General features: G+C 43.6%; 1 long non-coding RNA gene across 1 annotated transcript; it reads left to right on the top strand.

Moving 5' to 3' along the window:
* The first annotated feature begins 1,615 nt into the window (after positions 1-1,615).
* On the top strand, positions 1,616-20,729 carry LOC121669074. The gene is made up of 3 exons (XR_006017603.1): positions 1,616-5,488; positions 6,831-6,888; positions 17,444-20,729. It is a non-coding gene; the product is annotated as an uncharacterized LOC121669074 (long non-coding RNA).
* The last annotated feature ends 6,004 nt before the right edge of the window (positions 20,730-26,733 follow it).

Here is a 26,733-nt window from a genome sequence, read left to right as displayed (position 1 = left end):
ATTCTGTTGAAAAGGGCATAGCTCTCTCATCCAGCCACACTGCTCTCTTGGGGCAGAAAAACTTTGTGTTTTGTGTTAGAGTCTAGATCTGGGGAAAAAACAACCCTCAAACAGTTTTTAACACTTGGGAGATGTTTCAAAATACACCCTGCTTTGCCATGTTTTTTCTTCTAATCTTCCATTCTGAATGTTACGTTTTCCACTCAGACAAAATCAGATTTTTGTATGCTTGATGCTGGTATGTGTTCTGCCCAAATGGCACGCAGCAGGCAGCACTACTTATACTATTTCTTTTCTACAGCTTGGGTAAATTCTAAGAACCTGATCTATATGATGATGCTGTCAGCTGCATTTTGCACTGCTGTGGTAGGACCAAACCTGGTTCACCAGGAGACACAAAGAGGTTTGGAAGGAACTCTGGGAACAGCTGGAGCATCCAAAACACACACGTTCTGATTAAGAGTGTTTGATGGGATGGTGCTAACAGTCTCATGGATCGAAATGTCAGTGGTGAAGGAGAAAGTGCCACTCATGGTTTGTCTGTATGGTTCGACATTAACGTTTTAAGGAAAGCTAATCCCCTTTGAGCTCTGCACAAGCCCACGCTGCAGGGGCTTGCTGGGGTGTTTATTGTAGCAGCACTGCCCCACGGCGGCGAGCCAGCTGAGCCTGGCCTTAGCACAGCTTTTCCCTGTGTTCCCCTCAGATGCACCATCAGTATAAACATGGGAACCCTTCATTTGCTTTCTGGTGTGTGGGCGTCTTGAGTCAACTCTCCCTGTGGGTGCCTGGCAATGATGTTTTCTTACCCTCACAGCATTCATTGTGCCTCTGCGTGAACAGCAATGTCTTCTCTGTGTAAATGAGGAGTCTGGGTGTTCAGGGGACTTTCTGAGAAGGCAGCAAACTTAACTAAAAATGAGAAGAGAGCTCTTGTTATTTTCAAGGTCATCCTCACTCAAAATTTACTTAAACATTAATTATTTGTTAAATGTTAAAAGGGCTTTTACAGAAGCGTCATGGACTCCTGAGCCAGAATTTTCTCCATCCAGGAGAAACTGGTCCTCTCCAAACTTTATCCAAGATGTATTGCCATTTCATGAGTCAGATAGCAAATCTGATGCTGTAAGAAAACCAAATCCCCTGTCACTCAATTTCAGTTAATTTCTATTTGGAGTAAGATGTGTGGGAAGAGGGAATATCTCTAATTGTCACATTTAGAAAGAATAGGGAAACTTCTGGGTGCACAGGTGTTTCTCAGGGGACAATGTAACTGGTAGGATAGCTGTGTCTGCCTGTCAAGCTGATTTCTCTCCTTACAGCCAGTGTTAAGACTTATCTCAAAGATTTGCATTCCCTCTTCCTTTCCTACCTCAACTTGAGGAACTCCCATTGTTTTCTGCTGGTGTCCAACTTGGCTTTCACCTCTTTTTCTTCACTTCATCCCCTCTGTGCTTCACAGAGCTGAGTTCACTGGGAGCAACCCAGGGAAACCTTGAGGACTTGATTCTGCTCAGACTGAATCAGAGGTTCACAGGCATCTTTGGGTTATGCTGGTTTCCATGCCCAAAATCTTGCTTCTCTCTGAGCTGTGCAGGCTGTGTGCCTGTTAGCTTGGGCACTGGAGATCCCGGATTCCCAGTGGCAGTCGGAATATCTTGAGCTGGAGTGGGATCCCTCAGGATAAATGCATATCTGTAAACGTAAAATGTGAACACTGCAGTGTTATTTTAAAGGTCAGCCTGCCATATCTGTCTGTCAGCATTGAGGGTGTCTGTCTGCCTCATGTGATTTACGTGGACCAGGCTTGTGGCCAAATACTAATAATGCTGATTAAAAAAGGCTGGAGGAGGTGTATCCTATCGCTGCAAATATTGAACCTCTTATGTTTATAATCTTATTAAAAAAGGGAAATCTGGTAGGAAAAATAGGCACATATTCAATTATAGAGACTTATGGGAACTTTTAGCAATTTCAAAGCAAAACCCCACCTTTGTTGCAGCCAGACATCTGTGGGGGTAAAGCCAGCCTGTTGTTCCTACCGATGTAATACAAATGCAAATAACATAAAGATTTAAAATTCAGGCAGCTGAACTACAACCCTAAGGAAATCACCAACAAAACCATACAAGGGTTTGGTTTCTTCAGATGCTGAAAACATTCACAGGTTTTTTCTTGGGAGGAGAGAAGGGAGGATCCTCATAGAGGGTTTAAAAAATAAGAGGGTTAAAAAGCACCATGGTGGATTCTGGAAAGGGCTGTGGGCAGTTATCCATCTCAGAACTACTTATTCAACAATGGGTATCAGGGTCAGATGATTTATACATGCCAAAAATCCCATTAATGCAGACATTCTGTATTAGAAAATTCCCTTTTGTAGATAGAGATCATCAAATAACACCACCAGTAAATAGTCAACAAACCTTAGAAAAAGAGCTAGGATTAAACTCATCCATCACTAACTAGCACATCTGTAGCAAATCCAGAGAAAGAAAAAAAGAAAAGGCAGGGAAAAAAACCATCTTTATCTTCTTGTATATGTTCCTCATGTATTACTGTGCAAATGAGGGGTGAGTATCAGTATTAGAGCTGGAAGTAGAGAGAAATGGCAGAGCAGAGGCAGCATTTTCCTCATTTTGCAATGGTTCTGAGGCTTGTTGGGGGTTCAGGATATGCCTGAGGGTGCAGTCTGGCCCGTGCAGCCCCTCAGTGCTCCAGTGGGAGCTCTTAGGGTGAACTCTACCTGTTGCTGTCCATTCCCAGATCTCTACTCATTTTGAGTTCTGCCAGTGTTTATGGCAGAGGATTTTGTCTTCTCTGCATGATTTTGTGCCATGCACCCCCAGCAGCACCCAGCTCTCAGAAGCACAGGCTGTCCCAGCAGTGCTCCAAGGATTGCAGGAGGAGAGGAGAGGAGAGGCTGCAGAGGAGGCTCCTTGCTCACGCTACAGGGGTTTGAGCTCTGCCTTGTGCACCTGCACATGGACGAGGGGGCTTCCTTGAGACAGAGAGGACTGAACGAGGATTTGCACAACAGCCCCAAATGTAATTTCATTAACCTGCACTCTTGTAAAATCCAGTACAGCTCATTTGGTTCTGGGTATTTCTTCCTAGACATAATTTTTACTGCTGTAATAGTTTTGGTCTGCTTACTCACAGTGAAGTCTCTCTTTATTAGGACTTCAACGTTTGTTTGTTTCTTTACTAAATATCCCCTCGTAGGTATGACAGCATACTGCAAAGTGTTCTTTTAAAAAATTAGACCTGTAGCCATCCCAGGAAAGGAACTAGGAATGCTTTATGGAGCAAAACATTGTTTTCATTGTGTTTTTCCAATTACTTTGTAATTCATAAGGTTCAGTAGCTCACAATGGGTCTTCCAGCCATTATTGCAAATTTGCAGAGTTCTGCTGTAGGTAAATTACAGGATAGAGAATTCCAGCAAGAAAAGAAGCTACTTCACTTTCTGCCAAGCCTTTCTTCCCCTTGACTTTCTCCTGCCTCCCTGTGTTCTCTTTGTTCTTGCTCTGGCTCCAAGGAAAGAGTTTCTGGGTACTGCTGGTGGATGCTCCAGAGAGCTTCCTGGAAAATCAGTGAGATGGGACTTGAAACGCTTCCTTTCTGATCTGTGAGAGTCCTTTTCAGCTATTAGGAGGAACAACCCCACAAATTCCTATGGCTCTTCAGGAAGCAGCTGCTTTTACACTGCTGCCTGCAGCAGGGAAGGAGTCTGGCATCCCTGTGTCTGTCCTGTGCTGTGTTTATCAGGGCAGCTGGGATAACATGTTCCCATCCTTCCTGGGAAATTGTGAAGCTTGTGGAGAAATAAGCCTATTCATCTTTTTTTCCCCCTTCTTTTTTTCTTGATGCTCGCCATTATCTCTCCCTCCACCATCTCCTTCTCCCTCCCCATCTTCTCTGAGCTGTGTGTTTAAACAGGAACAGGCTCTTTAAACCCCCTCCCGCTGCTCCTCTGATTGTTACAGCAACAAACAATGGCCCTGTGGAGAGATCATCAGGAGCTGCTTTATCTGCTGAGGGCAGAACACCATGGTATAGCAAGGAAGCAAAAGTTTATTTGGAGGAGCACACAGTAAACAACCACCTTTGCAAACCATCTCAGCACTGCTGAGTCCTAGAGAAGAGGTGAAACCTCCGAGACCTCTCTCTATACCCCAACCAGAGTGGACTTTCATGAGTTCAGGTTCAAAGTACAGATTTGGACTTTGCTTGTCCAGACTCTGTGTGTCTGTCCATCCCTCCTGAAAGCTTCTGGCACTGTCAGACAATTTCACCAGTTTGATAGAGAGATGGTGGATTAAAGGCTTGGTTCCTGTAAGATTCACAGTGATAGATGGGCAGTGGAATCCCTCCTGCCTGAGGTGAGGAGAAGATGCCATATAGCCAGGTCTCACTAGATGCTGGAGGCTCCAGGTGGACTTTGTCAGTGACCCAGGCACAGAGAAAGCTCCCACTGAAGTTTGTACATTCCCAGACCTGAGGAAATTTTGTAGAGCTCCAGATATGGATGACAGGACTGCTTTTTGTTCTAGTTGTTATGCAAGTTTCCAAAACACTGCACGATGTCCTGATGAAATCGATACAACTTGCCATGAGGCTTCACTGGCCGGTGCAGAAGATCCATGGAGGTAATGGATGGGAAAGAGGTGCTGGATCACCAGGAAGAAGAGAGACTTTGAACAGGAGTGAGGGCAACAGTGAGAAAAGCACAGGATTATGGCAGTGGAATATTTAAAATTGATAGAGGAGAGTAATTATGACTGGTCCAAGTGAAGGTGGCTCAAGGCAGGCTCTGAGGCGGAGAAGGGTGGTTATGTCGCAGCAGATGTCAGAAGAGAATGGGAATACTCCTTCTGTTTCATCACATTTCTCAGGAACAAACAGAGGGTAAGACAATGCTGACATCTTCGAGGAACGATTGGAAGCTGGAAAAGCATTTATTGTCTACAAAACTTGAAAAACAAAAACTATCAGGTGAAAACTGATCTATTTCACCTACTTGCATCTTGAATGTCTAGAATTTACAAAACCTTATCTAAGAAGATGGGTCTTCCTTGATTGCTTCTAGTCCTGTTCACTACCAAAGATTAAACCTTTACAGACTTGGGCTGGAAACCTGACCAGAAATTGCTGGTGAACCAAAATAAAAATGGGGGAAGCTGAGTAACCATAAACCAGCTGTGTTAAGTGTCTGTCTCTGAAGACTCGTAAAATCTGTTTTGGAAAGCTCAGCTGTAAGTTTAAACATCAGGGTAGATTTAAGTAACTCAGCTTATTTTACAGGTGTTTTAAAGCAGCCTGGAAAAGAACAGGAGGATTGCTCACGTTGCTGAAGGTCTCCAGGACAGGACACACTGTCTCTTTCCTGTGCTAGTGTAGGGATGTGCCACGAACCCTGCAGCACTCAGATGCTTTCTGGGCACTCAGCCTGTGGTGGATGAACAAGAGAGGAGTCCCTGCCAGTGGGGTAAGGGCTGTGTTACCACTGTCTTTTATATTTACAGAAACATGACATTCTGAGCAAAGAACAAAGCTCACATGATAGCCCTTTCTTTTTCTCCCTTGGATTTTCAGTTCTCATTTATTCTTTAGTCCTTAGAGAGGGATCTGTGTATTTACTGGAAAAACTCTGGCCCTTAATCAGAACAGCTCAGCTAATGACAGTAAATTTGACAGCTGTATCCATGAGATGTTGTGGTTATTTATTACAGGTTCTCTGATAGCAAAATGTTTGGATAACAATAATAATAATTAGAGGCACTTAATCCCTTTTTGTTGTACTAACTGCTCAGGGCCGCATGCTACAGGATGTGAACAATTGTTCATACTGCATGAAGCTGAGTTTGAATACCTTTCTGGGTGAACCATATTTATTTTAAGATAACACAGCTTTTCACTCAGCAATTCCACTGATTATCTCAAACATATGCCACATACTGTCATCCCAAAAGGTTAAATCCTAACTCCTACTTATTCTTCCCCCAGGGGATGTCAGCATTGAGATGCAATGTTTCAGTAGAGTCTGCTCCCGAGCAAGCTGTTTAAATCCCTCTGCAGATCGGGAATATCCATGGTTATTATGGGTTCCCAAGGGCCAGATCCTGAAATGGGAAAGTATTTCTGGGGTAGGGCTGTCTGAGAGGAGGCTGTCACCTTTGCTGGGTGGCAGCCCAGGCTTTAGCTCACTACAGTGCATTGCAAGCAGCTGCCTGCTAATGATAATTCTAATTACTTTGAACATCTTTCCAGACCAAAGCAGGAGCTGTACAGACCTCAGATTATTCACACGTTCATGTGTAGGGCTGTGTGGAGCAGCCCAGTCGGTGCTGTTGTCCAAGGGGGCTGTTGATACATCCCTTTGGAGCACAGCCCACCCTGGAGTGCAGTCTGCCATCTCAAGACAGCACACGGAGGTAATGAGGCTCTATAAACATGTTTCCACCTGCTGAAAAGGAATTTAAGTGTGGTTGTAGCGCCTCTAAGATGAGGGTGACACTGCTGTTGTAAAGATAGAGTGGTCATCACCAGTGTGTTGGTTGTAGCAGCATTTGGTTGCTAGCAAATCAAAAGATACTATGTATTGAACATAATCATGTGTCTAATTACAAATATTCTATAAATTAAGACTTTCAGTTCCAGTGATAGCTTTTTTTCCTAAATGAAACCCTTGAGATAAAAAATAATTATCCTGATGTAGAAAATGTACCATGCTGTTCAACACACTATTGAAAACTTTCCTCACCCTTTCAGTAAGATGTAATCTACAGAACACACCATAATATTCCTTTTCTCCATTTTATCACTGACAGGTGGATAATAGAAATGTTCTGGACAGTCAGAGTGCTGCTGGAGATGACATATGAGAAGGTGAGTGAGCAGCTCCATTCCTTCATGACAGATCTCTGCAGGACCAAGAAGCAGATTTAAACTCCCTGCTGACTGGTTCTGGCCAGGAAGAGTATTTGAGAGTATCTACTGCTCAGTATTCAGCACATCAGCATAACACAGGTTTTTCCTATTCATTCTGGAAGAGGGAGAATGATTGCTCCACACTGCCCTGTGTTTGCAGGTTTGTATCTATTCAGGGCCAAAGCGACATGAGCACAAACTCTGTCAGGTTTGTTTTTATGAGTTGTCTGAGCACAGGCAGTTCTTTGGTGAAATAACTGCTTTTCAGCTATTTGTCTCAAGTCTCACTTTCAAAATTTGCCTGTTTTTCCAGCAAATCACTTCTGGAGTGCATTTGAAGAGGGCCTAGCTTCTAGTTATGTGTTTAACAGTTGAGATCGAAGAACCTTTGCATGTGCTCTCTTTTAAGCATTAAAAATACTGAATCCAGAGCTGGGCAGGGAGTGGTAAGGAGAACAGGAGACAACCCCGGAAGATTGAGGCAGTTGATCTAGTGCTGGAAAAGTGTTCCCAGGTGTCTTCCCAAGGAACAAAATCTGACAGTGTGGCTGTTCCCTGCTCCTGGAAAAGCTCCCTGTGTGTCCAGCACGGAGCCACTGTGCAGTCCTTAACTTGTTAACGGGCCATGGATTATCAAGGTGAGGTTCCCTGTGTTTCAGGATTGTGAACATGCCTAGAAACACACTTTTTGTGTAAAAGTTTGGCATTAACCTCTATCCTAGACATAGTTAAGGATGGCTTAGGAAGTTTTTCACATGCTGACAAGATGCCCTAGGCAGTAACCTGGCCCTGGCTGTGCTGCTGCCCAGTCACACCAGTGACAGCTGGGTGGCTGCAGACAGCATGGGGCACTTGCTGGGCCTAGCTCTGCTCTCCAGCTTGGCATAACATCACTGCTGGAAGGTGTAAGGCTGCAGTGGAACAGGTTTGGAGAGGCTGCAGAGCTGTGCAGGGAAGTGGAGGGACACAGAGCTCTGTCCTGGTCCGTGGGTGGTGGCCTGTGCCCCCAGGGAGCTGTGCCCATGTCCTTGAGTCAAGGTGTGCCCATGCAGAACCCCGGGCGTGGGCTGAAAGCAGGCAGCTCTGGCCCTTGCATACACCTGATTTATCTGGCCATGCAAGGGTTTGCTGGGACTTGAGTGTGGTTACCAGGTCATGCTGTGTTTGTGGTTATTGCTATTTTTGTTGGAAAAGCAGAACTGTCGTGTCTCATTCGGGTAATGCCTTGCAAGCCTCAAATTGTATTTGAAATCCATGGTGAAAAGCGGTTCAAAATTCTGTGCTCAAGTGTATTCTGTGTCCTAGAAACTGTTAAACCCTTTCATGTAGTGACAGGAGGTTAGCATATCTGCAGAGAGAGAGAGACTGCTGCTGGTTTAGCAATAGATTAGTTGAAGTAAAAAGCTAAAGGTCTTCTCTATGTGTTTTAACCTCCTAAAGGCAGTTAGAAGTTGGGATATCTAATCTAAAAGGACTGGAACAAGTGTTTAATAGCCTGAAGGCGAGGGTCAAAATTCAAAACCGCCAGCATTATGATGTTTCCAAAGAAGGTGGGGAAAAATCAGATCCCCCAGTGCCAGCAAACAAACATGGAGGATAACAGAACATGCTGTGTAGAGTGTAAACTGTGTGCCCCAGCTACAGGGCAGAGGGTTTTACTTACAGCTGATATGTACAAGAAAGAGAAATTAGGAGGCATTTAGATTTTGGGTCCAGTAAATGCTAAGGAAATGTGTTTAACTAATGCATCTCTTTTACAAAAACAGTCCCAATGTTGTTTTCAGCTTGTGTCAACAGGTTGTTCACAATTATGATCTGTTAAAACAAGACCCAAAGCAGGATCTTTGATGCTTTCTGATCTGTCCTCACCAGGCTGGAAAGGACAAACCAGCTGCAGATATTTGGGCAGCCTGTCTACCTTTAGGTTTTGATATGTTGATTCTGGGTCTTTTTAAGAAAATTATTTTTTATTTGGAGCATTCCCATTTCATCAATTCTCTGTTAGCAGATGGGAAGGGAATGAGAATTATTCTGGCTGCACACATTGCACCTAACACTGGACATTTGGTACCACCCAAGATTTTCTTCAAATCTAAACTAGGTTAGTCTTGTACCTCCTGAGCAGACAGTGTGTCTCAGAACAGTAAAGTCCTAACTTGTTATGTTTGATAAGACCTGAGCTTGTTGCAATATGAAATAGAGTTTCATGAGAAGGGGGTGTGCGTCTTTCCAACCGAATGGGGTCCCCTTGTTGTGCATAATCCTTTATTAGACCAGCAGAATTATGGTACAAAGTCAATTTAATTTCCCACACATAATGAAGACAAGCACCCACAACAATTTGGAATGTCTCTTTGGCAAGTAAATATTTAACTTTTGAATGCATATATTTGCTTGTTGTTAGAAGATACAGAATTATTCCCTGGGTGTTATAACAAAATTAAAGCAGCACAGCCATGGTGTACTTGTACAGTTCATTTGTAATTCCAGCAAGAGAGGGGAAAAACAGAAATTTCATTAGGGAGAGGCAATCTTTTACACAGCTCCTGTGATAAAGGAGATCCCATGTATAGGATGAACTCTATGAAGGATCTGGGCACAGGATGTTGAGTTTTGTGAACATCCACTCCATGGCTTACATCAGCATTTGCAAAAGCTGCAATGAATATTTCCACTTGAATACAAATGAATTATCAAGGATGCAGATGTCAAATTTCGTGGGGATATTCTATACAGTCATTACAATGCACACAGGTTTTGAAGCATCTAGATCTCAGGATGCTATATGAGCAGAACAGAGTGATATAGCTCATTGCCTCTGCAGAAGGTCTCATGAAAACCAAAATGAATAGCTGAAAGAAATATTCTTACTAGGGGAAAAATGGGTGTCATAAATTTTGCTAACAGAATTTTAAACAGGGATACTGGTTATAGATTTCAACACCACCCCCCCACCTCTGCTTGAGCAACAACTAAATCTTCCTTCCCTTTCAGCAAAGTCCTGTTAAAACAACCCATTCCAGCAGTAATGCTGACATCCTGATCCTGCTGCTGCATGGGAGTATTCTCAAGGTCACTGCTGTCACTAAAACTCTTGCTGATGTCGGTTGGAATTTGGGGTTTCCTTATCCTTTACTAATGTAAAGAATGTGATGTTGGTGTAAACCACCATGGCACCAGGGAGACTGGCTAAATGCACAGAAATCTTAGGAGACAGTCATTCCTCTTTTTCATGCAGGCATGCAGAACGTGTTACCAAACCTTCTAGATCCATTTTCAATGATAGGCAAAAACCTTGGAAAGCTTGAGGAGCAGGGTAACGAGAACCTCATGATGCTCACTGAGGTGAAACACAGCCAGTCCTGCCCTGGGGACACACCAGCCCCATGGGTTGGGGAATGACAGCTCAGGGAGCTCTGCAGAAAGGACCCAAGGGACATGAGGCACTGCAGGTGTATTTAAGGTGGGGACACCTGCCTGTGTGTTGGGCTGTTCAGGTGCAGTGTGGCCACAGGTCAGACTTCACTCAGGACTTGTGAGGCTGCATCTCACAGCTGGAAAATTGCGGGTTTGGTGTATCCCAGGGCCACAGAGAGGTCACCAAGGGGGAGCAAATCCAGCAGAAAGTCAATGGGATGTTCAGGAGAGTGCAGCATGTGATATATCAGGAGAGGCTATGAGGGCTGGGTTTACTTATCCTGGAGAAGATAAGGGGGCATCTAATCACTGTCTACCATTAATGGAAAGGGACTGTATAGATGATGGATTCAGACTCTGCCACAGTGTGCTGCAAAATCACAAGGCAGTGGTCATGCATTGCAGCAAGGGAAATTCCTTCTGTTTGTATAAGGAAAAAAATCATCAGAATGAGAGTTATACAGCACAGGAACCATATTCCTTGGAGAGGCTGTGGGCTCTCCATCCTTGAGATTCATCAGGAGAGAGCTGGCAAGGCCCTCAACAGCCTCCCTTAGCATAGAAGTTGTCCCAGCTTTAAACAGGAGGCTGAACTGGAAGCATTCGTAGGTCCCTTCTCACCTCAGTTATCCTCTGATTCTCTGACTTTACTTCAGGAAGTTGCTAATACCTGTGAAATTTGGTCCTACCATGAAAAAATGGTTGTTAGTATGGCACTCCATCCTTCAGTAAATATGTTCCATGTGGATATTTATAGTCCTGCCTGCTTCCTTCAGTGAGAACAGAAAGTTCTTCCTCCCATAAGCTTTGTACAGCTGCCAGGAGAGATGGTGGAAGCCTTTCCTCCCCTCACCTACTGTGGATGTTCATTGGTTTCAGTTCCACAGCCCCTGCAATATCCAAGGATCTGTGTAAGTGTTTGAAAGGATCTAATTTAAAAAGAGAACTGTCTCTTCTAGGCAGTGCTAGTATCCGTGGGTGAGTTTGATTGGCTTGCAGACCGTGTGTTGGTTTCAGGGACAAGAATAAAAAGAGGAAAAAGCCAGTTTCCCATCTGCTCACTGAGCTGCTCCCATCCTTGGGGACACATGTATGTCTTGTGTCCTGGAGCCTCTCTGACAGTGCTGTTGGGTGGTTCCAGGCAGGTGTGGGGGAAAACTCTCCCCTCCTTCTCACTGCCCTTCCTGTTGATCCCTGTGTCCCCCCTGGAGCAGTGCCCAGACTGCCCATGGAGCCTTGGGCAGCTGGCTCAGCCCGTTGGATCCTGGTAGCCTTGGGGGTGAAATAAAAGGGAATTGCTTGGACACCAAAAGCTTCCCAGAGATGCACCTGCTATTTGTGAGAACTCTTCCCTGATGATGAGTCTGGGTGCAGAGCAACAAGAAATTCTCAGGAAGGTTGGATTTCAATGGGGATGACTCTTTTTCCCTGCCAGCATTTCTCTCTCAGCTGTGTTCTCTCTAATGAAATTGCCCATTCAGCGCTGGGTTTGTAATTTAAACTGAGTGCTATAGATTAACAGTTGTTGCTGCTTTATTATTGAAATGAGAGTCATGGGATCAATTTAACTGTTTCTGGCTTCATTATTTGCTTAAGACAATAGACTCATCTCTGCAAATTCTATTGCTTTGTGGGTATTTTTAGCTTAATTAGCATAGATATTAGCAACAATCAACAAAGATTTCTTAGGTGCATGTGCTTGCTCCTTGGAACACTAGTTTTTTATAGATTTTGTACTTTTAGCTTGTCTTCCTTTTTTGTAGTCAATCCAGTCTGCTCTCAGAAAAAAGCAACCAAACAGGAGCACAACAACAAAAGGAAAACCATACAGCTTACTTTGCAGAGACTTAAATGTTTTCCTAGTAGCTTATTTTCAGAATTAAAGGCATAGTGAAGGTTGTGTCTTCTGTTATACATGTAGCTAAATATTCTGGCCATTGAGCCTGTGTAGGTACAATGGGGACTTCAGCTGGTTTTGGGTGGGTGGTATTTAAAATAGTTCAGAATAAATCAAAAGCTCACTTTGAACTCACTTTGAGTGAGCTTTGACTGATTCCAGGTTTCCCTGGCTTAGCAGAGTATCAAAAGATAAAGGCAGGCCTGGTGCTCCAATGTCTGCACCCAGGTGCAGCAGGTTTGTCCCTTCCAGCCTGGCCAGGTCCTGAGGCAGAGATTAGTGCCTCCAGTGAAGAGAGTTAGAGTTAAGTTCATTCGACCTGGATTGGCATAAAAATCTAGCCTAGGGTATTGCCAACAAATTTTTTTTTTAAAAATCTTTCAGTATAATTTCCTAGACTCCTAAATCATACACTCACCTATGGCTGATAATTGGATTAATGTCCCCCAGCTGGCTTAGAGCAGGGGGAGCAGGTGTCAGGGGAATGTGCTCTTTGTCCACTGAATACACAGAGTTTTGGATCCTGGCATGATTTAAAGGTTCTTGGACAACTTTATGCAAAATATGTGAACAAAAGTCTGTCCAGTGGATTGAAGGACATCTGGATGCCCCAGCAGAACAAAGAAACCAATCTGCAGTTTTGTTTACACCACGCCTTCCATTTAAAATATAGCAGGAAAAAGTCTCATTAACTTTCTTAAGAGTGCCAGTAAAGGGACTAGACAGCTTCCTGCACTTGAAGTGTCAAAAAAGCAATTTTAATATCTAGTTTCATATAGCATAAATATGTTTATCTTCCAGTCAACATTTTACTAACCATTTAGATTATTTCTACATACATTAACCATAATTGCTGAAAACCTCTTAGACTGCTTTCAAACTGCATCCCTCACAAGATAATATTCTAAGATGTTTTTCTTTTTTAAATAAGCAGAATTATCATTATGTCACAGGCTTTTGTACCTCGTCCTCTCTCCCTCTTTTTTGCTTTTTCCCTTCTCCCCAAACAGGTAAGACTGTAGGAAAGCAGGGCTAATTTTATATCCATTTTAGCAGATGACAGACCAGTAAAAGTCTAGTGGAGAGTGCTGTGGCGGCTCTGTTTCAGCATTGCACCTCAAATCTTGTAGGACTTAGATGTGTTACTTAGGTGATTGGATATTCTGCTGCATTCAGGCTAAAGTATTTTGCCCAAGGATGCCAAGAATAATTAAAAATGCATACACAAAATCGGGTTCGATGCCACTTGCATTGGAATGTGCTCCTAATTTCTTTAGTTTTAACTTACTGGTTCAGATTTTGGACATCTTTCTGGAAAGGTGAGCTTTGGCATGTGTCCTTATCAAATGAAGCCTTCCTGACTACATTTTTGATGTTCACACAGAGGTCAGTCACAGGCAGGAGGCAATAGTACATGTGTGGCTTTTTGCTTGATAGGTTTCTTTAAAGGTGAGACAGAGGGATGCCAGATGGTGTACGTGTGCCAGATGTTGGGGTTGGTGGCTAAATACAGCAATCCAGAGGCAATCCTGGTGGGAGCTGGGACCCAGCAGATGGACAGTGTGGCTGTCCCCATGTCTGGATGTTGAGCAGTGCCACGCTGGAGTGGTGGCTGCCCCCTTCCCCCTGGGATGGCTCCACACACAGCCTTCCTCTGCAGGCTGCCACCACCTGCTTTCACATTCTCCAGCATTTTGCCTGCAGTAGAGAGCCTCTCTTCTTGAAAATAACACCACCCAACATTTAATGAGGAGATTTAGCTTTCCTTTGATAAGACCATGGTAGTAATAGAGTTTGCCTGCCTGAATAGTCTCATGGCACAGGCAGAAATTCCAATATTTCCTTCTTCAGCATTATTTGACCAACTAAAAATTCAAGCCAAGGATTGCTTGTACTGAAAGAATATAAATAGGTTTTTTTCTCACTATCAGAACAAAGAGATGCATGCACATCTGTAGGTGGTATGGAAATGAGTGTTTGTGAGTCTATAACTGCAGGAAATAAATTGCTCCCAAATGATTGCTATTTTTTCTGCTATGTCAGTTTAGCATATCCCAATTCTGAGAGATGGTAAAGAAGACTTCTCAGGTAGAAGCTTCCAGTGAGACCATGGGGTCTGCACAAAATAATGGTAAACCGGAAAATTGAAAAAATATGTGTTTTAGTAAATACTTCCTTATGGAACAAGTGCTGCAGTGAGCTAATATTCACCCCACCTGAGGTGGCTCTGCAATTCACACCACCCCTGTACAGAGTGATATACCCCTTGTATCTCCCAAATCTTCTGCTGGTGAGCTCCACAGGCTGTTCCTATCTCCTGATATGCTGTTCTTTTGCTGTGCTGGGCATGGATGTTGCCCTTCTGTGTCACCTTGGAGCCAATTAATAGAAATTTTCAGCGTGTCTCCACTGCACATCTCTCCTTTCTTCAGTTGTTTGGTTGTAGCCATGACTTTGCTTCTTGAAATAAATATCCTGCAAGTTACTAACCTGTCTTCCATCATCTGAAGGCAGATTTTTCATCTAGACTCTCTGAGGATGTCTGAAAGGAGTTCCAAAGGCTCCGTGTGCTGGGGAGAAGGTGGCTCTTTGCACGTCACAGAATTTTTGGGAGCAATACTAACTCATTCACATCTTGGTCGAATTAGCATTGACTAAAGAGGTGACAGAAACAAAAGACTTTCTCTTACAGCCATAATTCAAAATCTGGCACTCACTGATTTGGATAAAAAGCTTTGTTTTTGTAGTAAATGCTCTCCTGTAAGAACCCATTGTTCTATCAGGCAAACACTGATTTAGAGCTCTAAATTCAGTCCATGGTCTGAGATTAAAACAAATAATTTCTGTACTACTACTTTGATTTCATCTGCCATGAGTACAGACCCCTCAAGTCCTTGCTGTGATTCCTCTCGGGTTCTATATCAAACACCTGCCAGTAAAGCCAGCATGGTGGGGTTTTGAATACCACAATTCTATACAGGACATAGATTAGGACTGCACAATGAGATATGTTGATGCCACTGTGTGATGATATTTGATCAGTGTGGATGTTTTTGTTCTTTTTATGGTGCATGGATTGTGTGAACTGAAATAGAGCCTTTCAGCAGTCCTGGCCCACACAGCCAGAAACCACAGCCAGGGGAAAAATTGTGCTCTTTGCACCCAGCAAGGTCAGGCTGCAAGAGGGAGCACACACTGGGTGCTAACTCAGCTGGCCCCAGTGGAGGAATGGAGAACTTGGAGAACAAGAAATAGTTTTTGCCTCTTGTTAGCAACCCCTCACTGCACACCCTCCTCCATTCTTACTCACAGTCTGCTCTGGTTGTGTTGGGATGGAAGATTTTCCACGTAATTACTTAATGAAGAAGGAGAAGAGGATCCCTACTGATAATTTGAGTGCAGGTACAATAAAATTAACAGTGTGGGACATATGGGGTGGCAAGCCAGGTATGATTATTTTCCATTAGCCAAGCACACCTCTTCCCTGATGAAAGTGGCTATTGCATGGCTCCTGCCAGATCCAAGGAAAACACATCTGTCCTCTTTGTCCAGGTAGTTTGTAATGTGCTCTGGGATTTTCTGAGGTGAGAAGAGTGTTTGCCACTGCTGTTCAGCTGAGAAATGTTTTAGGAAGCAATTACCATCTGCCTACTGTCTGAAGAGTGAGAAAACCAATAAGTTCTGGTAAGGTAATGACCACCATTTCAGGTCACAAGTTTTCAATCAAACCTTGATTGAGATGAGGAAACCGTGAGGGACCATTTAACATGGCAGTAACTCCAGATACAGCATCTTCAATATCCAGCTGAAGCCAGTGGCTGTTCTATTTCCTTCCTGTACCAGCATCATCACCAAGATGATCTCTGCTCTCTCAGCTTTCCTGCAGTGAGGATCCTTTGGCCTCAGTGATTCACGGGTGGGTCAGTGTTCTGTGGGACAGAAGTTTTGCTGTTGTGATTTATCCATCCTAGACTGTTGCCAATCACTGCAGTCTCAAGGCTCCTTCAGCAAGGACAAAGGACTTGGCCTTTGGTCCCACAAATACATTTGCTTACTGGAACTGGGTTATTATCCCATAAAACCTTTCATCCTGTTAATGAAGAAAGCATGAAGCATGTCAAATAGACAGTAATTGATATAAGCTGAATGCTGCAGCCTGGCCTGATAGCAAATGTTCCAGCCTACTTTATTTTCAGAACTATCATCCTAAAAAATATTTATGGATAGGAGGATTTTCCTACTCTTTCTAAGGCTGGGAAGTAGGTGGCTGATACAATCCTACCCATTTGTTTTCAAATAGTTATTCATCATTGGATGGCTTTCTCAAAGGGATATAGAAACATCCTTTGCTCAGGACTGCAGAGAAAGCCAAGACAAAAACAGCATGTTTGTTTTTGCCTGGCTCATTTGTTGCTTACAGTTTGTCTGTGCATTTGGGAAGGCAAGGTGAATTTAAATGCAAAGCAGCAGAGAAATCCACTGAGAGGAAGAATCCACTGAAGCCATTACCAACAAGTAGAATAATTGATGGTAGGAGTCGGAAAAGAAAGTGCACGTGGGACTTAACGACATCTTGTCTTATTTTTGGGATGGTAATTTTCAATTGCCAACACTTGAGCATGACTGGGATAGGGTACAACCAGAGAGCTTCTGCTTATCAGGAGAGAAAAATTCCAGAGGCTCAGCACTGATGGCTCAAAGCAGACCCAGCTAGCCCAGTGCTTGCTGCTCTGCTTCTGACCTTAGAGAACTGCTCTGTGCTGAGAGGCTTGGGTCTTAGAGTGGTGTGTGCTTATCTGAACTTCTTCCATGTGCTGAAAAACAGAAGAAATGGTTCTTGACAAGGGGATGGGAAAAGCCAAATGGTTCTCTAAGTTTCTAATTTATATCCCAATGCCAGCACCAAGTACCATCTCCAGCACTCTGGGCACCCACTATCCAGCAGTAGCTACTTACACATTGCAGGGAAGTTATTCCTACAGCCTGGCTATGGAATCAGATCAACACACTGGGGGTGTTAAAATGGGTGTAGTTACTCTACTTTACTAGTGCAGAAGGTCTGGTCCCCTGACCTGAGCTCTTTAGGTGCTTTGAGGTTAATACCACTGATTTCACTGTGGTGGAAAAGCACAACAGCAACAGTATTAGAACTTCCAAGTGACAAAGAGCTGTTGTTCATTGCAAAACTTTCTGTTGCAGGTCATAAAGCTCAAGTGGAGAAATGCTTTCTCAGGTGATCATTCACTTTTTGCTGCTAATTTTCAATATTAAGAATCATCTTGGCCACGGTTAATAATGTTGAATGATGTGTTATTCCATCCAATGGGATAAGATGCAAGAGATACAATGACTTGGAGTGAGCTGAAAAATGAAGGGGAAGAGCTGAACCAACCAGAACTTTACAAATTCGCCTTATGATAATGAATACCTGCTCCCTTCCTTCTCAGAGGAATCAATTCAATTTTCCATCCTGAGGAGCAAAGAAAATGCCAGTCCAATAGACTTTTAGTGTGGATTGGCTGAAACCACAAAGAAAGAAAAATTGTCTGAGAGTCCACGTGAGAGCAAGAGCAGCTCCCATTCTGCATCTTAATGGCAGAAGAAAATGACCAGCAATTCTGCAGCAGATTACAGGGTCACATCTCTCATTACTGTGGGGAATGCAGAAGGCAGAACACATAACTACAGATACCACAGCACTGTCTGTTTCTCAAAATGCTTCTGCTTTCATTGCCTTTTTTTTTCCCTTTATTTTTAATAGCAGTGGAATATGCTGAACTGCAAATGCTGTTACTTGCTGTATTTTTCCTCATTCCTGGAGTTATACATTCATTTCTGTCTTGTAAAAATAACCTGTTTATTCCATTTCTAAGTTCTGCATGAGACAGTTCTCATTTTCCTCATTCCCTGTGGTTTTATCACAACTGCCTGCCCACCTATGTGCTTTGTCTCAGCTACAGAGTTTTCCTTTTCCAGAAAGCTGCCAAGCAGGTCTCTCCAGCAGTAGTGAAATGATGGTCAGTGCAGAAGTCTCTTTGTGCTGAATTAATTGCAAGCCTCCCTACTTAATTCAGGGAAAGCAGTATAGTGCCCTAACTTATCCTGGGTAATTTGGGGGCTCATTTATTTCTCTGGTTGTCTCCAGTCAAAATAGATGATTGTGTGCTCTGTGCTCCCACCTCCTGCATCTCACCCCACCCCGGTCCCCGCAGGTTGTGCCAGCCCAGCCCATCTGGGGGGGGGCTGCAGCCCTCACCAGGGACCAGGAGAGTTTCAGCAGCAACCAGGCTGGTCACCAGTGCCAGGGGATGGGCAAACCATGCTGCTGTAGCAGAGCAGACTGAGGATGGATGGCCAGAAAAACACACTTTCCACTCAAAAAGGTTCCAAAGCCCAGGGATATGTCATTAAGGGGTGGTGGAATTTTTATAGGATGGCCAAGCATGTCTCAGCCCCATGGGGGCCATAAGTCTTGGAGTTGGAGCCCCCACTTGGCAAGCTACCTGCTTTTCCACAGCTGTACAATTTGGTTTCCAAAAATAAATGTAATTTTATTACGGGCTGCCTTATCATTGCTCTAATATTTTCCATTGAGAGCCTGAAAAATTGAATTACTGAGCATCCTCTAAATCTACCACTCCTCACACAGCTCTGGTCTCTTCTGAACTCAACCAGAGCCATCAGCTCTTGGGCAAGCATGTGCAGATGGATCCCTGGAGTATCTGTAGGACACATTTATGAGTAATTACCTATCATCTAGAAGGTTACAGAGCAGCAGCTTAAGTGTGACCTGCCTTCTGCATTTATATCCAAGTCAAGACTAAGAAACATCTCTAGCAGATGGGAAAACTCTCCAGCCTCTCAAAGCTTCTCCAAGATGGATTATTTACTATCTAGCACCTCTCAGAGCAATGAGAGTTTATCCAAGTCAGTTGCTCCTACGTCTACTTACTCTGTCTTGTTATTCCATAAGGATCCCAATCAGCATTCATCAAAATACTGAGTGAGAAACTAGCCAGCATAAGGGTTTTAGTTTTTTGACCTATTTTGTGACCTGTTTTTTCATTTGTACGCTGCTAGAAAGTTGCATGCTTGGTTTTGACACCCTGTGTGTGACACATGCAGAAATGTTTCCTGACCAGTTTATGCCAGAACCTTTCAGTCCCTGGGCTGTCTAATGCTGCTTTCACCCTGCTTTTTTGCTGTTCTCAATGCAGGACTGTCCCACACCAGGCAGACAAGTGGCACAGTCTCTCTCTGACCTGCAGGACAGTGTTGGGAAGGTGACAATCTTTCCTTAGGACCTGTTGGGACACTCTCTATTAACCTCACCAGGAGCTTCACACACATCTCAACATGTTTGCTCTTCTATCTGCAGTACTCTTTTTTTATGCCACTCTGGCAGAGAGCAAAAATACAAGCTTAGAATTGTTTGGCTTTGGCTGGTTTTGGAGATTCAATCTGGATGCTGATCTGAAATATCCTTTAGTGTGGAAAATACAGCTGCTGTGAGTACAGAAATTATGTAACCAGATGAGTGAGTTTGTGGTGTTTCAAGGGACAACTCTAGACAGAAAAGGTGGCTGTGGCTCCTGGGGCAGGACATGCACATTGCTCAGTCCCTGTGGCTTCACTCTGAGCTGGCCTCAGTCCACACCTACGCTTCTTGTTTGTTGTTTGCTTCTCCCAACTGCAAAGAAGTCACCCAGATGGAAATCACTTGTCTGTCTCTCTGTGAACAAAACAAAATCTTTTGGGGGGTTTCCATCCAGCAGTCTAAAAGCCTGGCACAAATTTGGAAGCACAGAGGAATTTCTTGAATTGCAACTTTCTAACAACCTTTTCCAAAACTCAGAGGTTGAATTTGGCCTGAGCTTTAGAAAATACCCAGGCAAAATCTTGTTATGTGCAAAGAGTTTCACTTTCCTTTAAACCAACAAGAAAAAAAGACGGAAAAGCTGACAGAGCTGGCTCAGTGATTCCACCCCAAGACCTCTGTTGCCTCCTCCCTTTCTACGTGGAGCACCTTGAGACTACACATTCAGAGATTTTTGGGAAATTTATGAAGAACAAGTGCTATGGAAATCTTATTTCATAAATTTGGTTTGTTTATTTTCTTTAAATCAATCAAAGAGTTCAAACAAACCATGCACATCTTTGCAACACCAAAGTTAAACACATTTTAGAGGTGGTGATATTCATGGAAGCAAAACTTATAGGAAATTATATGAACTCTTTCCAACTGTAACCCCTATTTTTTCCCTCGTGTCATGAAGTCATTGATTCTTTAGAATTTCCCAAATGTATCCAGAGTAAAAGCAGTGCCTTGCAGTGGGTTTGACACTATTTTCACCACGGTCAAAGTGAAAGCTCCCATTGTCAGCAGCAAAACCCTGGAGGGAATGTGCCAGCCAGGAGAGATTAAACGTCCTTTGTATTGTACAACAAAAAGCGTTGTAAGGTTGATTACAATAAAAGCTTTCCAAAGTGGCAGCACTGGGTTCCTTCTCCTTTTTCATCCTCGTTTTAAGCTGTTATAAAAAGAAATAACATTTCAGCAAAGTGAATGGTCATTCAGTGCTCAGGATAAAATGTACATTCTTTCTTCAGGGACAGAGAGCGACCATTGCAGTCCCTGGGGCTGAGGGGTGGAGCCGGGTCTCTGGCAGAAGGCTGTGCTGCTGCCTTCAAAATGGGGAAAATTACCTTCAACCCTGATGTTGTTTTGAGGTTGGACAGGCTTATGTCAAGCTTCCCAGTCTCTCCAGAAGGCAGTTTCATTAATGTCACTAATTAACATTATGACATTAATGTCACTTCATTAATTAAGATTCAGCAATTTGATAGGGGTGACAGGACTTTTGAAGAGTGTCTATTTGTTTGTGGCTTTTATTCAGTTTTTTGCAATATGCCTAGTTTAAAGTCAGAACACCAAGGAACTGAGAAATAATCCCAAATATACTCACTGCAATTTGAAAATCTTTCAGACACCTCCAAGCAGCTAGAATTAGTCAAAGCTCTGCTTAGATCTTGTAAAATCCTGTCCTGTTAGTGGGTAAGACCTTGTTTTCCTGGGACAGACCAGTGAGATGGGATCCCATCCTATGCTTAGAGCATTCAGAATGGTGCAGAAGTGCAGAAATGAATAGCACAGATTGTTTATTCTTTTTGTCTTCAGTTGACCTCAAGAAATTAAATGAAATTTTCTTTTGTTTACCTGGGGAATTCAAAGTAAAAGTCAGAAAATGAAAACTGAAAGAGTCTTCTGCCCTGTTGGAATTAAATACATGACCTGCAATTCCCAGCCATCACCAGCACACCTCGGGTTAATGCAGCTCTGTGCTTATCCAGTTAGGAAAGAATGGGGCAACAAACAGGATCTCATCAAGCTGATAGATCAGGAAATATTTGATCTGAATTTTCTCCATAGAAAACCATTCTAAGTGGTATGGAGTCTTCCCTGTATTTGTGATAGCTGCATTTTCTGTGAGCAAATCATCTTGATAGAAAATTCCCAGCTATCTTTTTTGGGAATAATTGGGTCATGATAATGCAGTGCCTCGAAGAGAGCTTGGAAATATTAGGCATGCTTGCTTTGAAAAGATTAGCCACGCTTGTTTGGAAAGGAGGGGTCATGATAAAAATGACTGTGTTATCTAAGCATCTCAGAAATCTTTAATTGTGGTTTTATACAAGGGTGGACAGATATTTGTTATTAAAATGACAAGTTCAAACTCATAAAAGAGAAAGCAAATTTTATAAGATTTGACACTATTCTACAAATAGCAAGACAAGACAGAAGTGACAAAGGTGACACTGAACATCTGCAAGTCTAGAGTGCAAATGTTCCCAAATAGAAAGAAATGTTGAAACAAACCTCTCTGTGTGCAAAATGCCATAAAGACCATAGAATGCCCCAAAGCTGTGTGCTTCTTGTAGTATTTGTTTTGGGTTTTTTTTCAGATGGCTCAGCACTGACAAGTCCAGGCCCTACATAAACCCACTCTATTCACAGCCAGGGCAGGGGAGAGGCCATCTGGTTCATCTTCCTGCTCCAAAGAAATCACTAATGATCCTGGTGTTTCTTCAGCCTTTCTGTTGACAGGGCTCCTCAAACACATATCTAAGCACTTCACCTTTCCCATTTGAATCGCCACCCTCCGTTTTTAACCAGAATTGTGGTTATTTACTCTTCCATTATTATACAGCTATCAAGGATGCTTGACAGGACAGACTATTTACTCCCTTCTTATTCCTATTAGGGACAAATCTATCCCCTAGATTTTTAGGTTTTCATTGAGTCCACCACCATTTGTAGCTGCCTGTCAATTTTTTCTTTTTCTTGTTACCCTACATCATTACTGCAAACCCCTAAACTAGAGCAGCAATACACAAACATTTCCGTCATTAAGAGCACTTCAGGTTTGATCATCATCTCAGGCAATTTCACCTTATGATCAAGGAGGTCAAAATTAGTCTGTAGAGCCATGAATTTATCAAGCAGCACCTGGCTGTGGTGCTGTGTGTCTCAGGTGAGGTGGGGGCCAGACCCTGGAAAGAAAGGGAGGGGCCACACGAGCAGGACTGAGCTCATGTGGGGCTCATAAGGAAGGTTGCTGTGGTGGGAAGGAAGGAAGGAATTCGGAAGGACTTCGGAAGGAATTCGGAAGGACTTCAGAAGGAAGGAATTCGGAAGGAAGGAAGGGAAAGGAAGGAAAAGGAGGAAGAGGAAAGGAAGGAAAAGGAGGAAGAGGAAAGGAAGGAAAAGGAAAGGAAGGAAAAGGAGGAAAAGGAAAGGAAGGAAAAGGAGGAAAAGGAAAGGAAGGAAAAGGGAAGGAAAAGGAAAAGGGAAGGAAAAGGAAAGGAAGGAAAAGGGAAGGAAAAGGAAAGGAAGGAAAAGGAAGGAAGGAAAAGGAAAGGAAGGAAAAGGAGGAAAAGGAAAGGAAGGAAAAGGAAAGGAAAGGGAGGAAAAGGAAAGGAAGGAAAAGGAGGAAAAGGAAAGGAAGGAAAAGGAAAGGAAGGAAAGGTAGGAAAAGGAGGAAAAGGAAAGGAAGGAAAAGGAAAAGGAAGGAAAAGGAAGGGAAGGAAGGGAAGGAAGGAAAGGAAGGAAGGGAAGGGAGGAAGGAAGTTGCCATGTGCTCTCACAGGCTGGCTGTGAGGGCTGGGGGAAGCAAACCAGCCTCTAGATCTGCTCTGGAGTGTTTGTTTCTGACCTGTTGCCTTCATGTTGTCGTCGTTTGCTGCTAATTACTCTCTTCGTGCTTCTGGGAGCTGCTGTGTGGGCTTGGCAGAGGCGGCAGACTCAATGTTCGTGCGTTATGGGTTATGTGGTGCCAGCCATGCCGGGGGGAACTGTGGTTGTAGAAGAAAACTTTTTGATATTTTTTTCCCTAAACACCACTTTACTGGTTTATGAATAATTGGAAAAAGAATTTGCGCTTGAACTTTTCTACTGTTGCCTCTCTGTGAATGAATCCAAGCTGCAGCCCTGCTGGACACCTGCCAAGGTATTTATCTGTTTGGATTTGTATCATTGGAGCTCTGGCTGTGTTTCCTTTTTGATATTCTGGTGGAGCAAATAACAACATTTGCAATTCTCTTTTGATGCAGCAAAGTGTATCAGCAATGTAGTCCTGCAGGTTTTCCTGGCTGGTGCAAAGTGCCTGATTCCCTGTGGAGCTGGGTCCAGGATAGGATCCCTGTTGTGCTTTTAAAATACCTCACTGTAAATCTTTGCATTACACGTTTGTGGTGTCCTGCTGGCTCGCTGCTGGAGGGTGATTTTGGCAAGGTTCTGCCTTGAAGGCTCTGGAGGATCACAGAGTGTTCTGTGTCTGTGAGCTGAGCTCATCTGACTGAACAATAAGTGGCCAAAAGCAGTGGTCACGTTGAACTGCCTGTCTTTAACCTTTGGCCTGGTTCAGCTTTGCTCCCTTCTGAAGAAGCAGCCCAAGAACTGTGTGGGGAGGGTGTGGAGGGAGGAGCTATGTCAAAGCAAGGCTCTAGTGAAGAAAACATGGAAAATTGTAGCTTAACTGAAGTGGATTTAGTGCTAATATATGGAAGACAAAGTAGGATTTTTTAAAAAAATCTAATTGTGAACCTTTGGAGAGTGGGCACTTGGCATGTAACGGAGAGGGAGCAAGTGGAGGCTGTGGGCTTGCTGGAAGATTGGCAGCCCTGTCTCCTATGGCACTGTGCTTGCGCTGGTGCTGCCCGGCCTTCCTCCAGTGAGCCCCTGCTCTGCTCTTCCCCTGAATCAGAGTCTGGGCATGTGTGAGTGGCATCAGCACCACAGGGAAGGGCCTCACAGCCTCTCCTGAGCAAACCTTTGCTGTATTTTAACATATTTTTATTTTTCTTTGTACTGTTTCCACTGAACCTGAAGGAAATGGTGTCAATATGCAGATTTCTAGAAGGAATTAATCGTTGCTTTTCTGAGTAGCTCTCTTCTGCCAGCATTGCTGGAAAGCTCTGGTTCCACGTTGTGAGATTTTTCTGCTTGCACAGCCCTTACTGCTTGCCATGATTTGTCTCAGAGCCTGCAGTGAAATGCGGCACACTGAGGGGCTGGTGCTCCTACATTGCAGTGCAGTGTTTATTTTAGATATGTGAGGAATTTAGCTGTAAATATGGGTATTGGATATATTTGTGAAAACATGATTACTGAATGCCCAGTTCCAGGCACAGTTGCAATTGATTTTCTGAAAATCTTTAAAGATTTAACCTATGGCCACCCTGTTCAACTCCTTAAAATTTCTTGTGTTGTCCCTCTCTTCTCCCATGAAAGAGTAATGAACTCCCAAGCCACGCTGGCTCGGTGTTTGGGTGCAGACTGTGTCCAGAGGAGAGGAAATCTGTGAGTAGGTGAGAGAGCTCTGTGTAAAACTGCTTTCAGTGAGGTCTGGGATATTTAATAGTAGGGCCTTTTATAGCAGCCCCTTACTTTTGTCAAGGGCCACATCCAGATGGGCTTTCTGTGGAGGGAGCTATTGTTCCTGTGCTGTTGTCTCCCATGGGGAGAACATAATTCCCTGAAGAATTGCTGTCCAAATTCAGAAGGTCTGGCTGTATTTACAGAGCCACTACCTTTTCCAGTCTCTCCAGTCACAAACTCACTTTCACAGGCTCTATCACCACCCAAAGCACTCAGTGGATCAGCGTTTGCTCTCTGGTGTTTTCCCTGGGAAAGGCATTCTCTTTAGCCAGTCAGCAAATGGTGCTGTTGTGATGGATGGAGGCAGAAGTGAAGCAGCCTGTGGGAGCTGGCACTTGCTCAGTGGCAGAGCAGTGAAGCAAAGCCCCCACACGTGCAGGGGCTCACATCAGCACAGTCCAGTCCTGCTGGCAGATAAGGTGTCCTCAAGATCACCCAGATAGCTGTCACCTTGGAAAGGCCTTGCCTGAGGATCAGATCTCTCACTATTTCTGAAGTTAGCTTGATGCTTTTTTATCACACTTGCCTGTGAGTGATGATTGCCATAAATTTGCCTGGAGAGTGTTTTGGTCTTATTTATCATGGGATGTGTTATTGTCTGCTTGGTGAAATCCTTTGTGGCACTAGTACGACAACAAATGCAACACTTCTGATGGAAAACTCTTTGAATGGTCTTGTGTTGTCAGTGAATCTTTAAACTGAACAAGGTTTTGTTTTTAATGACTGCATCAAAAGAACTGTAGATAAACATGTTTGTTTTGGGGGACAGCTCGAGTTGGCTGAGCTGGACTCCTTGGGCGGCTCTGTCACAAGTGTTGTGCAATTGCTCCAAACCCCTGGAACTGCTCTTGCAGCAGAACCTCTGCAATGGGCACAGACCAAACTTAGGGCTCTGCTCTCTGGTAGCTGCTCAAAATCATTACCATTTATTACTCTTCCATAAATATTTTTAGTGGGAAACCCAGATTCAGCTCCCTGTTCTGCTTAATTCCTGCCTGTGGGTGCCCTGTGGGCTGGGGGATGTGTGTCTGGGGCTGCTGCTGGGAGCCCAGCCCTGCTCCAGCGACAGGACCTGCTGTCACCTCCCCTGCAGCACGTTAAATGGGCTTTGTCCCACGGGGATGGGAGGCTAAGAGGTAGGTGTGTCATCTTTTATGTAATTAAGATAAGGCTGTAAGTATTTAAATATTGGTTTTAATGAGGAAAAAATCCATTTACTTAAATACCTTAGGTGGGTTTTTTTTTCCCTTCAAATATTCAAGGACAGTAGATTATGCCTTTGATTTTAAGGAGACTGGATAACTTGGGGGGGCCTTTGGAGAGCCCTTAGCTTTCAGAAATAACTTCTTACCTCTGGTGCCAGCAGGGATAGCCTGACAGTGGCTCCTCCAGAGCTCCAGGTCTTTAAATAAGAGTACTGATGAATTTAATCAATAAAGTGTGAGTGTGTCTAGTAAGAGCTTAGGATGGAACAGTTTCATGTTTTTCACTCCATGTGTCTAATTTACTTTGAATCTGGCCTCATCTGATTATGTTCTGTGCAATAAATAAT

The sequence above is a fragment of the Corvus kubaryi genome, unplaced genomic scaffold (assembly GCF_017639235.1).
Source record: "Corvus kubaryi isolate FWS band 111438036 unplaced genomic scaffold, C.kubaryi_AGA036_p1.0 37387, whole genome shotgun sequence".
Classification (NCBI taxonomy): Eukaryota; Metazoa; Chordata; class Aves; order Passeriformes; family Corvidae; genus Corvus; species Corvus kubaryi.
This window is presented reverse-complemented; position numbering and strand designations above follow the sequence as displayed.